We start from the raw sequence: 11,829 nt of genomic DNA on the forward strand, positions 1-11,829 counted from the left end.
TAGTTTCTTTATTCAACTTTTGTTTGGAAGATCTGTCCAGTGGTGAGAGAGGTGTGTTGAAGTCTCCCATAATTATTGTATGGTGGTCTATTAGACTCTTTAACTTGAGAAAGGTTTGTTTGCTGAACATAGCTGCACCATTGTTTGGGGCATATATATTTATGATTGTTATGTCTTGTTGGTGTATGGTTCCCTTGAGCAGTACGTTCCCTCTTTATCCCTTTTGATTAACTTTGGCTTGAAATCTATTTTATTTGATATGAGTATGGACACTCCTGCTTGTTTCCGAAGTTAATATGAGTGATATGATTTTTCCCAACCTTTCACCTTCAGCCTATGTATGTCTTTTCCTATCAAGTGCATCTCCTGTAGGCAGCATATTGTTGGGTCTTTTTTTGTGATCCCTTCTACTAGCCTGTGTCTCTTAATTGGTGAGTTTAAGCCTTTAACATTTAGGGTTATCATTGAGATATGGATTGTTCTTCCAGTCATATTTGTTTATTTATGTTACTTAACATGGTTTGTTTTTCCTCTTTGATTATTTTTCCCCCTTTACTGTACTACCTCCCACTGTTGGTTTTCATTGTTATTTTCCATTTCCTCTTCCTGTAATGTTTTGCCAAGGATTTTTTGGAGAGATGGTTTTCTAGCTGCAAATTCTTTTAACTTTTGTTTATCGTGGAAGGTTTTAATTTCATCTTCCATCCTGAAGCTTAATTTTGCTGGATACACAATTCTTGGTTGCAACCCATTTTCTTTCAGTGTTTGAAATATGTTATTCCAGGATCTTCTAGCTTTCAGAGTCTGTGCTGAGAGATCAGCTGTTATCCTGATTTGTTTACCCCTAAATGTAATCTTTTTCCTTTCTCTTGTAGCTTTTAAAATTCTCTCCTTATTCTGTATGTTGGGCATCTTCATTATAATGTGTCTAGGTGTGGATCTCTTATGATTTTGCACATTTGGCGTCCTGTAGGCTTCTAGGATTTGGGATTCTGTCTCATTCTTCAAGTCTGGGAAGTTTTCTCGTATTATTTCATTGAACAGATTGCTCATTCCTTTGGTTTGGACCTCTATACTTTCCTGTATCCCAATGACTCTTAAGTTTGGTCTCTTTATGTTATCCCATATTTCTTGGATGTTCTTCTCATGGTTTCTTAACAGTCTTGCTGAGCTGTCTATGTTCTTTTCAAGTTGAAATACTTTGTCTTCATTGTCTGATGTTCTATCTTCTCAGTGTTCTACTCTGCTGGTAATATTCTCAATTGAGTTTTTAAGTTGGTTTATTGCTTCCTGCATTTCTAGGATTTCTGTTTGTTTGTTTTTTATAACCTCTATCTCCCTGTATAGTTGATCTTTTGCTTCTTGGATTTGTTTATTTAATTCATTGTTTAAGTGATCTTTCATTGTCTGATTTTGCTGTCTAATGTCTTCCTTGATACTCCAGATCATCTGAAGCATGTATATCCTGAATTCTTTACTGACATTCCATCTGCTGCAAATATTACCTCTTCTAACGTTGAGTTGACCTGCATTCCTTGTGGTCCTTTCTTTCCTTGTCTTTTCACACTGCTTGCATTTTTTTCTGCTTGGTGAAACTGTTGTGTTATTGAATTTTCCCCCTATATATTTATATTGCTCTTGTATAGTTGCAAAGTCTCCCTCGCAGGTTTGGGCGGCTGCTCTGCCCCTCCTCCAATTGGGGAAATGTGCCTACCACGCCGGCAGGCCACTGGGCCTGTTCTGCCAGTCGGTAGCAGGTCCACCTACCTTGCAGGCGCAGGCGGTGGCTCTGCCCCTCCGTGGGCCACTGGGCCTGTTCTGCTGGTCGGTCGTAGGTCTGCCTACCTTGCAGGCATGGTTGGCGGCTCTGCCCCTCCCCCAACCAGGGAGATGTGTCTACCACGCTGGTGGGCTGCTGGGCCTGTGCTGCTGGTGGGTCACATGTCCGCCTAACTTGCAGGCATGGGCAGCGGTTCAGCGGTTCTGCCCCTCCGCGGTCCACTGGGCCTGTTTTGTTGGTGGTCGCAGGTCCGCCTTCCTTGCAGGCACGGGCTGTGGCTCTGCCCTTCCACGGGCCACTGGGCCTGTTCTGCCTGTCCATCGCAGTTCCGCCTACCTTATAGGCACGGGCAGCAGCTCTGTCCCTCCCCCAACCAGGGCAATGTGTCTACCACGCTGGCGGGCCACTGGGCCTGTCCTTCTTGTGGGTCGCAGGTCTGCCTATCTTGCAGGCACGGGCAGCGGCTCTGCCCCTCTGCGGATTGCTGGGCCTGCTCTGCAGGTGAGTCACAGGTACGCCTATCTTGCACGTGCGGGCAGAGGCTCTGCCCCTCCTTGGGTTGCTGGGCCTGTTCTGCAGGTGGGTCGCAGGTCTGCCTACTTTGCAGGTGCGGGCGGCGGCTCTTCCCCCTGTGGGCCGCTGGGCCTGTTTTGTCGGTGGTGCAGGTCTGTCTCTCTACAGTTCTTTTAAAGTCTATCTTCTTTAATATAAATTCATTAGTCTTTTAATTCAATCAAATTTCAAAGATGTCAGAGCATAATTTTAATCAAACTGCATGCAAATTGAACTGAACTTCCGATTGAATCCCAAGAACTACCAACTAAAATTACTCATCTGGTTAAAAGCTGAGCTCAATGTCCAGCATGTGGAAAGCATTTACTGAATGATGAATACAACCATTATTAGTACATGCAACTTGGCAACCACTACCACTGCTACTTGATGACCAAGGAAGAAGATAAGAAAAAGGAGAGAAAATATGAAGAAAAGGGAGGAAACAGTGATGGCAGAAAATAAAAGAAAGAAAAAAAATGTAAGAAGCAGGGTGAGGAACAAGAAGGAAAAGGGAATCAGGGATAGTAAAAGGGGACAAGAAGAGAGGAGACAATAAGTAGTACAGTCAGTGTTTCTTGAGACAAGTTGTTTTGGGGATGAGGAGAATTTACAAAATTTAAAGTGGAATTTGAGTAAGTATTAATTTTTCTCCAGTATTTGCTTTTTTGGCAGTATCAACACAAGATAATGTGCTCACGTTAATGTACTTCATCAAACATATATTTTCCATTAATTGCTGTATTTGTTTTAGCCAAATCAATATGGGGTTTTGGGTGACTCAGTGGTAGAGCATGTGCCTAAGCATGCACAGGCTCTGGGTTCAAGCTCAAGCACCATAAAAATAAAAGATGCTTTGGTAAACTAAAATGATGTTTGGAGGTTACTTAGGCTATAAACTAAGTAACAATTACCAGTATTCAATATTGTACATGAAAGAACAAAAATTTTGATGAGACTTCAAAGCTCTTTCCAAATACTGCCTATTAACTGCATGTTTGAAATTTGTGACTTATTTAAAAATTGCATTTAAAAAATTTTGCTTGGCTTTTTCACACTATATGAAGTGTCCTTTCAAAGGAATTTTATAAGGTCATCTTTCAGAACGTATATTTTCATTGTACATGGAAATTTTTTCATTGTAAAATAAGCAGATTTTAAACTGTACAATATTATCTAGGTATAAAAAAACTATATATACCATCACAGAATACAGAAAATGAAAAAAAAAATGACTTAAATGAAGAACGTGAAGTATAGTAAAGGTATCAAACTTTATATATATATATACATATAGAAATCCCTTATATAATTAATACATTCTGAATATAGATACAAGTTCAACATGCACACACATCTGTATATATTCCCCCAAGATAGCAGGTGTTCAACAAGATGTCCAACTTGTATAGGTTACTGCCTCAAAAAATGATGCCAAGAATCCACAGGATTAGAAAAATGGACTACAGGATCTAAAACAACAACAACACTAACAAGTATATTTTAAACTGCTCTGTTGAGGGAGTGAGTGGCCAGCTTAGGGCAGAGAAGAGCTAGAGGCAACACAGGAAGATCAGTTCCAATTCTTCTTTAGCTCTCCCCAACCCATTTCCCACCTCTTTGCCTTTGGACTGTTATTGCCTATCCTTTTTCCCTCACACCATTGCTGTGGGGATCTTCTTGGGCAAGAGTTCTTCTGTGTAAAGTTAAAGTAGGTGGAGGCTGACATGCTTTGTGCATTCAGTCGTTTACTTCTCTAATCTAACTCCCAGTGTTTGTAGATTGCAACCTGGCAAAACTGTCTTCTATCTACATTCCAACATAAAAAAAGAACTTGGGGTGCCATCTTGACCACAGTTATTTTCTGCTGGGCTATTTCAAAATCAAGTGATAGCTGTCTTATGATGCACTGCATGGGTCTTTCTGTCAAAATGTCCATGTCCCATGCCCTGTCCCACACACAAGATTCTTCAGCTTTCTTACAGAGATAAACACTATGTTCTGGCCTTTGGTTCTTCTCCAAAACCAAAGAACCAATAAAGGTAGTGGAATAATTTTAAATAAATATAATAAACTATGATTCACGAATATATAACTGTAAGAAAAGAGAAAGATTACTCATGTCACCAGAAGTAAGTAATATTCTGGGCATCATAGAGATGGTAAAGACATGAGGTTTACTAATGCTCTTCTTTTCTAAGAGGGAAGATACAGCCACTGATATATTAGGGAAACAGAAGTATTGTTTCTGTCTCTAAAGAGAAACACAAATAAAATTATTGTATAAAACTTTAAACACCAGAAGAAAATATTATAGAAGTTAATTAAAAGAGCACAGCAAGTACAAGACATAGAAAGAACATTAAATAATATGGCAGAATAAAAATCTAGTTAGAAATTAAAACAAATTTCTTTTTGAAGATGGATTAAAGTAACCAAATAAAATACAAGGATCCATAAATTCCACAAAGGAAAATAAAATCCAACAATGTGTTTTCTGCAAGAAATCGAAGACTTGGAAATGCTGAAAAGGACTAAAAACATATGCCTGAAAGATATAAATCAAGGTAAAGCTTGAACAAAAGTCTTATGTTCTCACAAGCAAGCAAAAGAATCTTGCTTTGGATGTTTCAGAGCTTTATGTGAGTTTACAGGTGATTTGTATAAATGGTCCTGATCCAATCTAAGTGAAAAAGCAATAATCCAAGAAGAGGGTGGCTAGTGGGGGTGGGGAGAGGAAAAAATAAAAGAGGAAAAAACAACATGTGAAATAAAGAATTTATAATCAACATTCTGCCATCAGTACAGATGTAATAGTAGGCCAATCCTGCTTTCTAAGAGTAATTCTAATTATAAAGAACCATCTGCCTTGTGGATCTCTCATCTTCAGATTTTATGACGTCAATAATGAAATATGTTTTAAATAATTGTATTTAAATCTATCCAGTGTATTTAAGAGAAAATAGAAAGGGGAGTTTTTCCTTTCAGCTTGCTAAGTGATGTTCATTAATAAAACATGTTATATGGAATGTAATGAAAGAGATCGGATAGAGAGAGTGCCATTGGGGAAGAAAGAAGTTGATGTGACATTGTGGACTACTCTCCTTACAGATCCTGTTGATATTACCTTTCCAGGCAGGAATTATACTGTTCAATGATTTATCATAATGATATAAGTTGAAAAGGGAGATTTTAGAACAAAAATCAAAATTGTTGATCAGTAAAAGAAAAATGCCTTGAAAAATGAGAGTGGACATATGGTTAATCTTTATACTTGTTTTTTTAACTACAGAGAAATGAAATACTTCCTCTTAGCATGAATTCAAAAGAAATCACTGATGAAAATAAATGTCATGTTTAGCCATTGTGCTTATTTTTTCTTCTGATTAATCATGCCACTTGAGAGTAAAAACAGTATTTTGAATATACTAGCATGCATTAAGGAGGTCCTTTCCCTGAGAAATATTTTAGTGTTAGGGGGAATTTGTAGCATGCAGCTGATGTGTTTAAATCCATGACCTGTCTTTATCAAAGTGACTTTTTTTTAAGAATGTATTTCTATTCACTAATATTTTAAAACTTTGTAAAAAACCTTCAAAGATTATATATGTGTATAATACATAACACCAGAATTATATAATGGTAGTATTTTGTTCTGAAAATAAAATTTTAAATAAACAATGAAGCAAGAATCAGAGAGGAAGATAGGCAAGGGTTAGATCAAGAGAATGGTGGGATTGAAATGTTAATGCCTTCAGAGCCCTTTCTCCACCCATATCAAGAATAACCCTGCACCTGTTCCAACCTGTTGCTAAGATAACCTGTCCCAGAGATTGTCCCTTCCTATAGGGAGTTGTTAATTGCCTTCCGGCCCTGATGGCTCCAACTTGGCCAATCCATCCCATCTACTGCTCACATTTTGGCCATCACACTGAGCAGCTCCTGGGCCTAGTCACATAAGCAGGAAGGAGAGAGATAAGGGGAAGAGAGCAGGAGAACAAAGGAAGCCTAAGTCCAATTAAAAAAAGGCAGAATGGCCCCACTTCTAGAAACACCATCTATGCCCCCCTTCTCCCTCCTCAGAGAAGTCTATGCTATCCCTTGTTAAGTAAAACCTGCTTTATATGCTTGCCTTAGTGTGCATTTTCTAATGTTCTACTTCAACATATGAGGGAGCAGAACCAGCAGTATCAACAACATAAAATAGAATTATTTTTTAGAAGACTTGATACTGTAATTAACTGTTTGATTAATCATTTACAAATATCCTTTATCTAAAAATAAACTTTAATCTGAGTATGTTACATCTATATTTTTAAATATATTTTTAAGTTTCCTCAACTTAGCATATTTCCTCACTTTAGCATATTTATATCCTCCCCCTTTTTTTCTTTTTCTGTTTCAATTTCAAAATAGATTATATGATGTGGTAAAATGGTTTGTACATGGTAAGGGTTTCCCCCAGATATCCATCAGGATATTATTATTAATTTATTATATAAAGCAATTATGTTAATTTAAGTGCCTTATTTATGATGATGATATATGTATACCAAGAAGATATAAATAACCACATTTTTTCAGTGTTTTAACAACTTTCTTATAATCTCTGTCAACATTACCCTAGCTAGTACACCTCAACATTGATTTACATTACTTTTCTAAGGTTCAGTTTTCCTCATAAAATTGGGTTTGTGGCATATTATTTCCCCAATAAGAAGCTTTCAAGTACATGTAAGGAGAAAAATCCTACTAGATTGTACACAGACTGTCTAAAGAGGCCCTCAGCATTGTCCTGCCCATCTCCAGAGTCTGTCAATATATCAAGATATCACTCTGAAGCTTATCTTATGTTTTATGGTACAGATCACCCTTAAGTAGGAAAGTGATCTAGAAGACCTAACCAGTCACATAAGCCCTTCAAAGCAGAGTCCCTTCTCTGGCTGGGACATAAATAAGAGATACTTGAAGCATAGGAACTGATCACCGAGGGCACTCTGAGAACTGAAGAAGCCAAACAAGAAGGAAAGGAGGAGGACTTCAATCCATGAAACAGGTCTCCAGTTGACAACCATCAAGAGCATTGGAACCACAAATATGCAACCCCAAAGAAGTGAATTTTACAGTAGTGAGAAAAGTTACAAGGGGTTCTTGGGTGTTAACTTCAGACTTGTGAGAATGATTGTTTTAAAAGATTTTTTTCTTTATTAAGTCATCAAGTTCATAGTGATTTGGGTCACAGGGATAGAGAACAAATACATACACAAAGGCAGCAGAGTCAGAGAAAGACTTCTTGAGAAAGAAATAACTAACCATAATCCCAAAGTTCAGAAGAAATGTATACATGGTAAAAGAAAGGGAAGTGAGAAGGGCAGAATGAAGATTCCCAGAGGCATGAGTTTGGGGTTTAAGTAGTATTTTGATACAGGGGTGTAGAGATGCGTGCAAAGAGAAAAAAAAAATAACGGAGTCACAAAAGTCAGTTATTCTGTAGTAATAAATTCATTGTTATTCAGAAAGCTATGGTACATTAATTGTGAACTCTAATCCATTAGAAAGTATGCTGGGATTTAAATACATGCACCTTAGTCCTGATATAGTACTAAGAACAGCCCAATGGAATAGAGAGTAGAGACAGATCAAAGGCTATTTTAACAATCCACATAAGAAAGAATTAGAATTTCAACTAATGAATTTGAATTTGAAAGCTACCCAGAAGATAAATAGAGTATGGAGAGGAAAACTAGGGAGGAAAGAGTGAAGGATTATTCCAATTCTGGCGGGTTTACTAAGGAACTGGAAGTACTCCTCACTGCTGTTCAGAGTTACAAATTTCAGGTAGAACTTTAGGATGAGAAATCTATGCATTACATTTTAATGACATTTATGGAATTCAGCTGAGCTATGTATCAGTTAATTATTTTTAAATGAGAAAAAAATCCAGCTAAAGAAATTTAATAGGCATTGACTACATGGGTATAACATTGGAAGAAAAGGAGGTTTGGTCATCAAATGGATATTTGAGAATTACCAGCATGTTGATATATAGTAGAAAACCAAAAAGATTTAAGAACCCTGAGCATATGGGTATAGTAAAAAGTAAAAATGAAGTAACTATGAAGTAAAATAAAATGAACAGATGAAGAATAAGGAAAAGACACTGTCACAATGGCTTAGAGAGGAAGTAACTTAAATGATTTTAGATGTAATAGAAGTAAAATAAAAATAATATTTTTCATTGGATTTACCAAAAAAAGTAAGTCTTTGTGGATTATAACAAAACAGTCTCAGATGGTATGTGGGGGTCAAAATCTCAATTAGAGAGAGCTAACAAATTAACTGTAAAGTGAAGTAGTAAATTCCCAGCTACACAATTATCAGAATGCAAACTTCTTTCAAGAAACTTGTGAATAGTACAATGAAGATGAGTAACTGACTTAGTCTATTTTTGTGTTGCTATAACAACATACCCGATAGTAGATACTTCATAGAAAAAGAGGATTATATATCTCAGCTCTGGAGGTGGAGGATCATATTGTCAGCATCTATTCTCTTCTGGTAATGGGCTCATTGTGGATGTCATCACAATGGTGTGGAACAGAGAAATCACATGGCAAGATAGCCAGTGGAAGATGGTAGGACCTAGGCTTTCTTTCTATATAACTATCAGCTCTCATGGGAACTAATTCACTTCTATGAGATTTGTCCCACTTCCAGAGATAGCATTATTCCATTCATGAGGACTCAGTCCCTATGATTTAGTTACCTTCCATGGTCCCACTTCTCAAAGATTCTTAATATTGCCATACCAGGAGCCAAAATTTTAGCCCATTAATCTTTACGGGAACATAATATTCATACAAATACAACAGATGATAGAATTGAGATGGTGATAATGATGAAGATGAACATGTGTGTGTAATTTGTTATATATACACACACACACACATATATATATAATTACATGAAAATTATATAATTATATATAAATCACATATATGTATGTGTATATATATAATTTAGACATGTGATTTTTTAAGTAATTGATAAATGGGCTAAGAGAGATAAAGGGTGGGAAGAAGAGAGTAAATAAAGATGACCATAAGTTTGTCATTCTTAAAGCTCTCCCAAGAATTTATTGTTATTTTTTAACATGGGGTGGCACTAGTAATGAAGAGATTTACTAGCAAGTACAATTAAACAGTTTTTAAAAGTCCTTTAGATTATAAAAGACCCCCCTCTACATATTTTGTTGTTACTTGTGACTTGATTCCTGAACAGCTGACTACTTAATTCCATATCTGCTGTGATATTTTCATCTTCACATCACACATACCTAATCATTCAAATGAACTATAGAAGTTACAGTTTAAACCTTGATTAATGCAGTTATGAGAGCAGCCACCACACAGGAAGTATCACTTCATTCAACCATCTTGAGTGCTCATCAAAATTTAGAGATAAGTCAATCTCATCAATGTCAAGGTCACTTTTTTTCTCTAATCAGTACATGATGTAGTTCATGGAGACATGCAATTCTCTAAATTCATTTTCACACATGATTAGCTTGCAGTGAGAGACATATCACCCCCAGACCCTGCTACCCATACTTATTCTCCATTCTATCTGAGCTCTGCAAGTAAAACAACCTTAAAGACTGAAAATTAAGGGACTATATATACCACAGATACCCAGCATTTTATTGTCTAAATATTGAAAGCAAGCTTTAAGTATATAATAATTAAATTATTATTGTTTAGTGATAATAAATCTATTTAATGAAATACTATGTATTTTTTAAATGAATGTAAAGTTAACATGTAAGTGGAGAATACACTCTTGTTAATGGAATTTTTTAAAAAATGTGCTATTACCAAAAAAAATTCTGCAGAATTATAATTTTGTTAGAAGTGTAGTTTTATATGTGAATTACTTTTCTTTTAAATTTTAAAGTTCACTTACATGCATATAAAATTAAAGGCTCTATGTTCTAGAAAAAAAAATCTATAGGAAATAAAATATTTATCCAAAGGCATTTAGTAATCATGTAACAAATTGAATCTATGGTAGGCATGACTGAGTTTCAGAGTAATATCATATTTGAAAGAAAATATTCCAGGTCCTCCCCCCATAATTTCACAACAATCAGAGATTTTCATAATTATATCTTGAACATCATCAATAGAACATATTCAAAAACGTAATTTTTACTAAAATATACCCCTTTTTCTTTATAATTTTCCCAGATTCATTCAGAAGTTCTTTCAAGTGCCCTGCAGACTTAAGAACCACTGGTCTTTCTATATGCCCAGCTTGCCTTCTGAATCTGCATCAGATAAGCTCTCAGAATATATCTGACAGAGAAGAACCCTCCAATTAAAGAGCAGGGATGAAAAGGACAAACATCGATCTTTGTTTATGTTTTTTTAAATGAATAGGGAAGAGGTATAGTTTAAAAACAATTTCACATAAACATTCCTACCTCCATAAAACTATGACTTTTTATTACATAACAAACACGGATTGAAAGGGCTAAATTGGAAGCACCTGCAGTTGATGCTTTGACATTTGGGGTCTTCCTGAAACCCTAGGGACTTTCTTCCACTTCCAAACTTTGCTAATCACTAGAGATGGCAATGTGGGCCTGAGTAGACTTTTGAAACATGAGCCAGCTCATGCCCCAACAGCCTGCTTTACAGAGATCTCACTCCCTGTGTCATCATCCACCTGTGCTAATGCCCTCAGGAGCAGATATCAGATAATAAGGAACAGCCCTTTGCCTCAAGTCCCACTGAATTAATTAAGCCAGACAATCCTAAACCTCACTACCCCACCCCACTTCTTCCTAATCATAGAAACCACACCAAGAGCTCTTGCCCACATTTCCTCTCCCTTCTGTGTTTTTTTTTCTTCTGTGCTTTTGACTGATGCCAGTGCTCCTAGCCCCTATGTGGCACTCATGTCATGGTGTGGAAACAGAACTGGAAACAGAACATAAGAAGCTACCTCTTCAATGGCAGCTTCCACTGAGCTGTTGGCCCTGCCATACCTAAATAATAATGAAGACTATGTTTTAAAACACACACACATTTTATTTCTTGGAGATTTGAAATTGGACTTTGCAGATGCTCTAGTGTTTGAGATCAGCTGATTGATAGGCTGCCTCTTCCTCTCCCCTTCAAACCGAGTGGTGTGCATATTATCTCATTTCTATAGTAGAATTTTGGTACCAGAGATCGAAAATATTGGGCCCAGCAGCCCACCAATGGAGGGCATGTCAAAATAGCATCCAAGGCAGTGTCCTCCACAGAGGGCATAATGGTGTGGAAGCCGCAGGAACTGGCTCAAAATTGCAGGAGGGCAGCACGGTGAGTTTGAAAATTGATTAGCAGAGGGGACAGTCTGAGGGCAGATTCCCCCTCTCTCAGCCATTTGGCAGTGAGTGGTGAGCTGCAGAGGCCCATGCCTAAGCTGGCAAGTGGTTTGATGCTCATTCT

The 11,829-nt window shown here is 36.9% G+C and overlaps 1 pseudogene; it reads right to left on the reverse strand.

Moving 5' to 3' along the window:
* LOC139704236 (growth factor receptor-bound protein 14-like) overlaps nucleotides 1–2,101 on the reverse strand; it is a 57,211-nt pseudogene extending 55,110 nt beyond the window's left edge.
* Between the last annotated feature and the right edge of the window lie 9,728 nt (nucleotides 2,102–11,829).

This window comes from Marmota flaviventris, unplaced genomic scaffold (genome assembly GCF_047511675.1).
Source record: "Marmota flaviventris isolate mMarFla1 unplaced genomic scaffold, mMarFla1.hap1 Scaffold_48, whole genome shotgun sequence".
In the NCBI taxonomy this organism is placed as follows: Eukaryota; Metazoa; Chordata; class Mammalia; order Rodentia; family Sciuridae; genus Marmota; species Marmota flaviventris.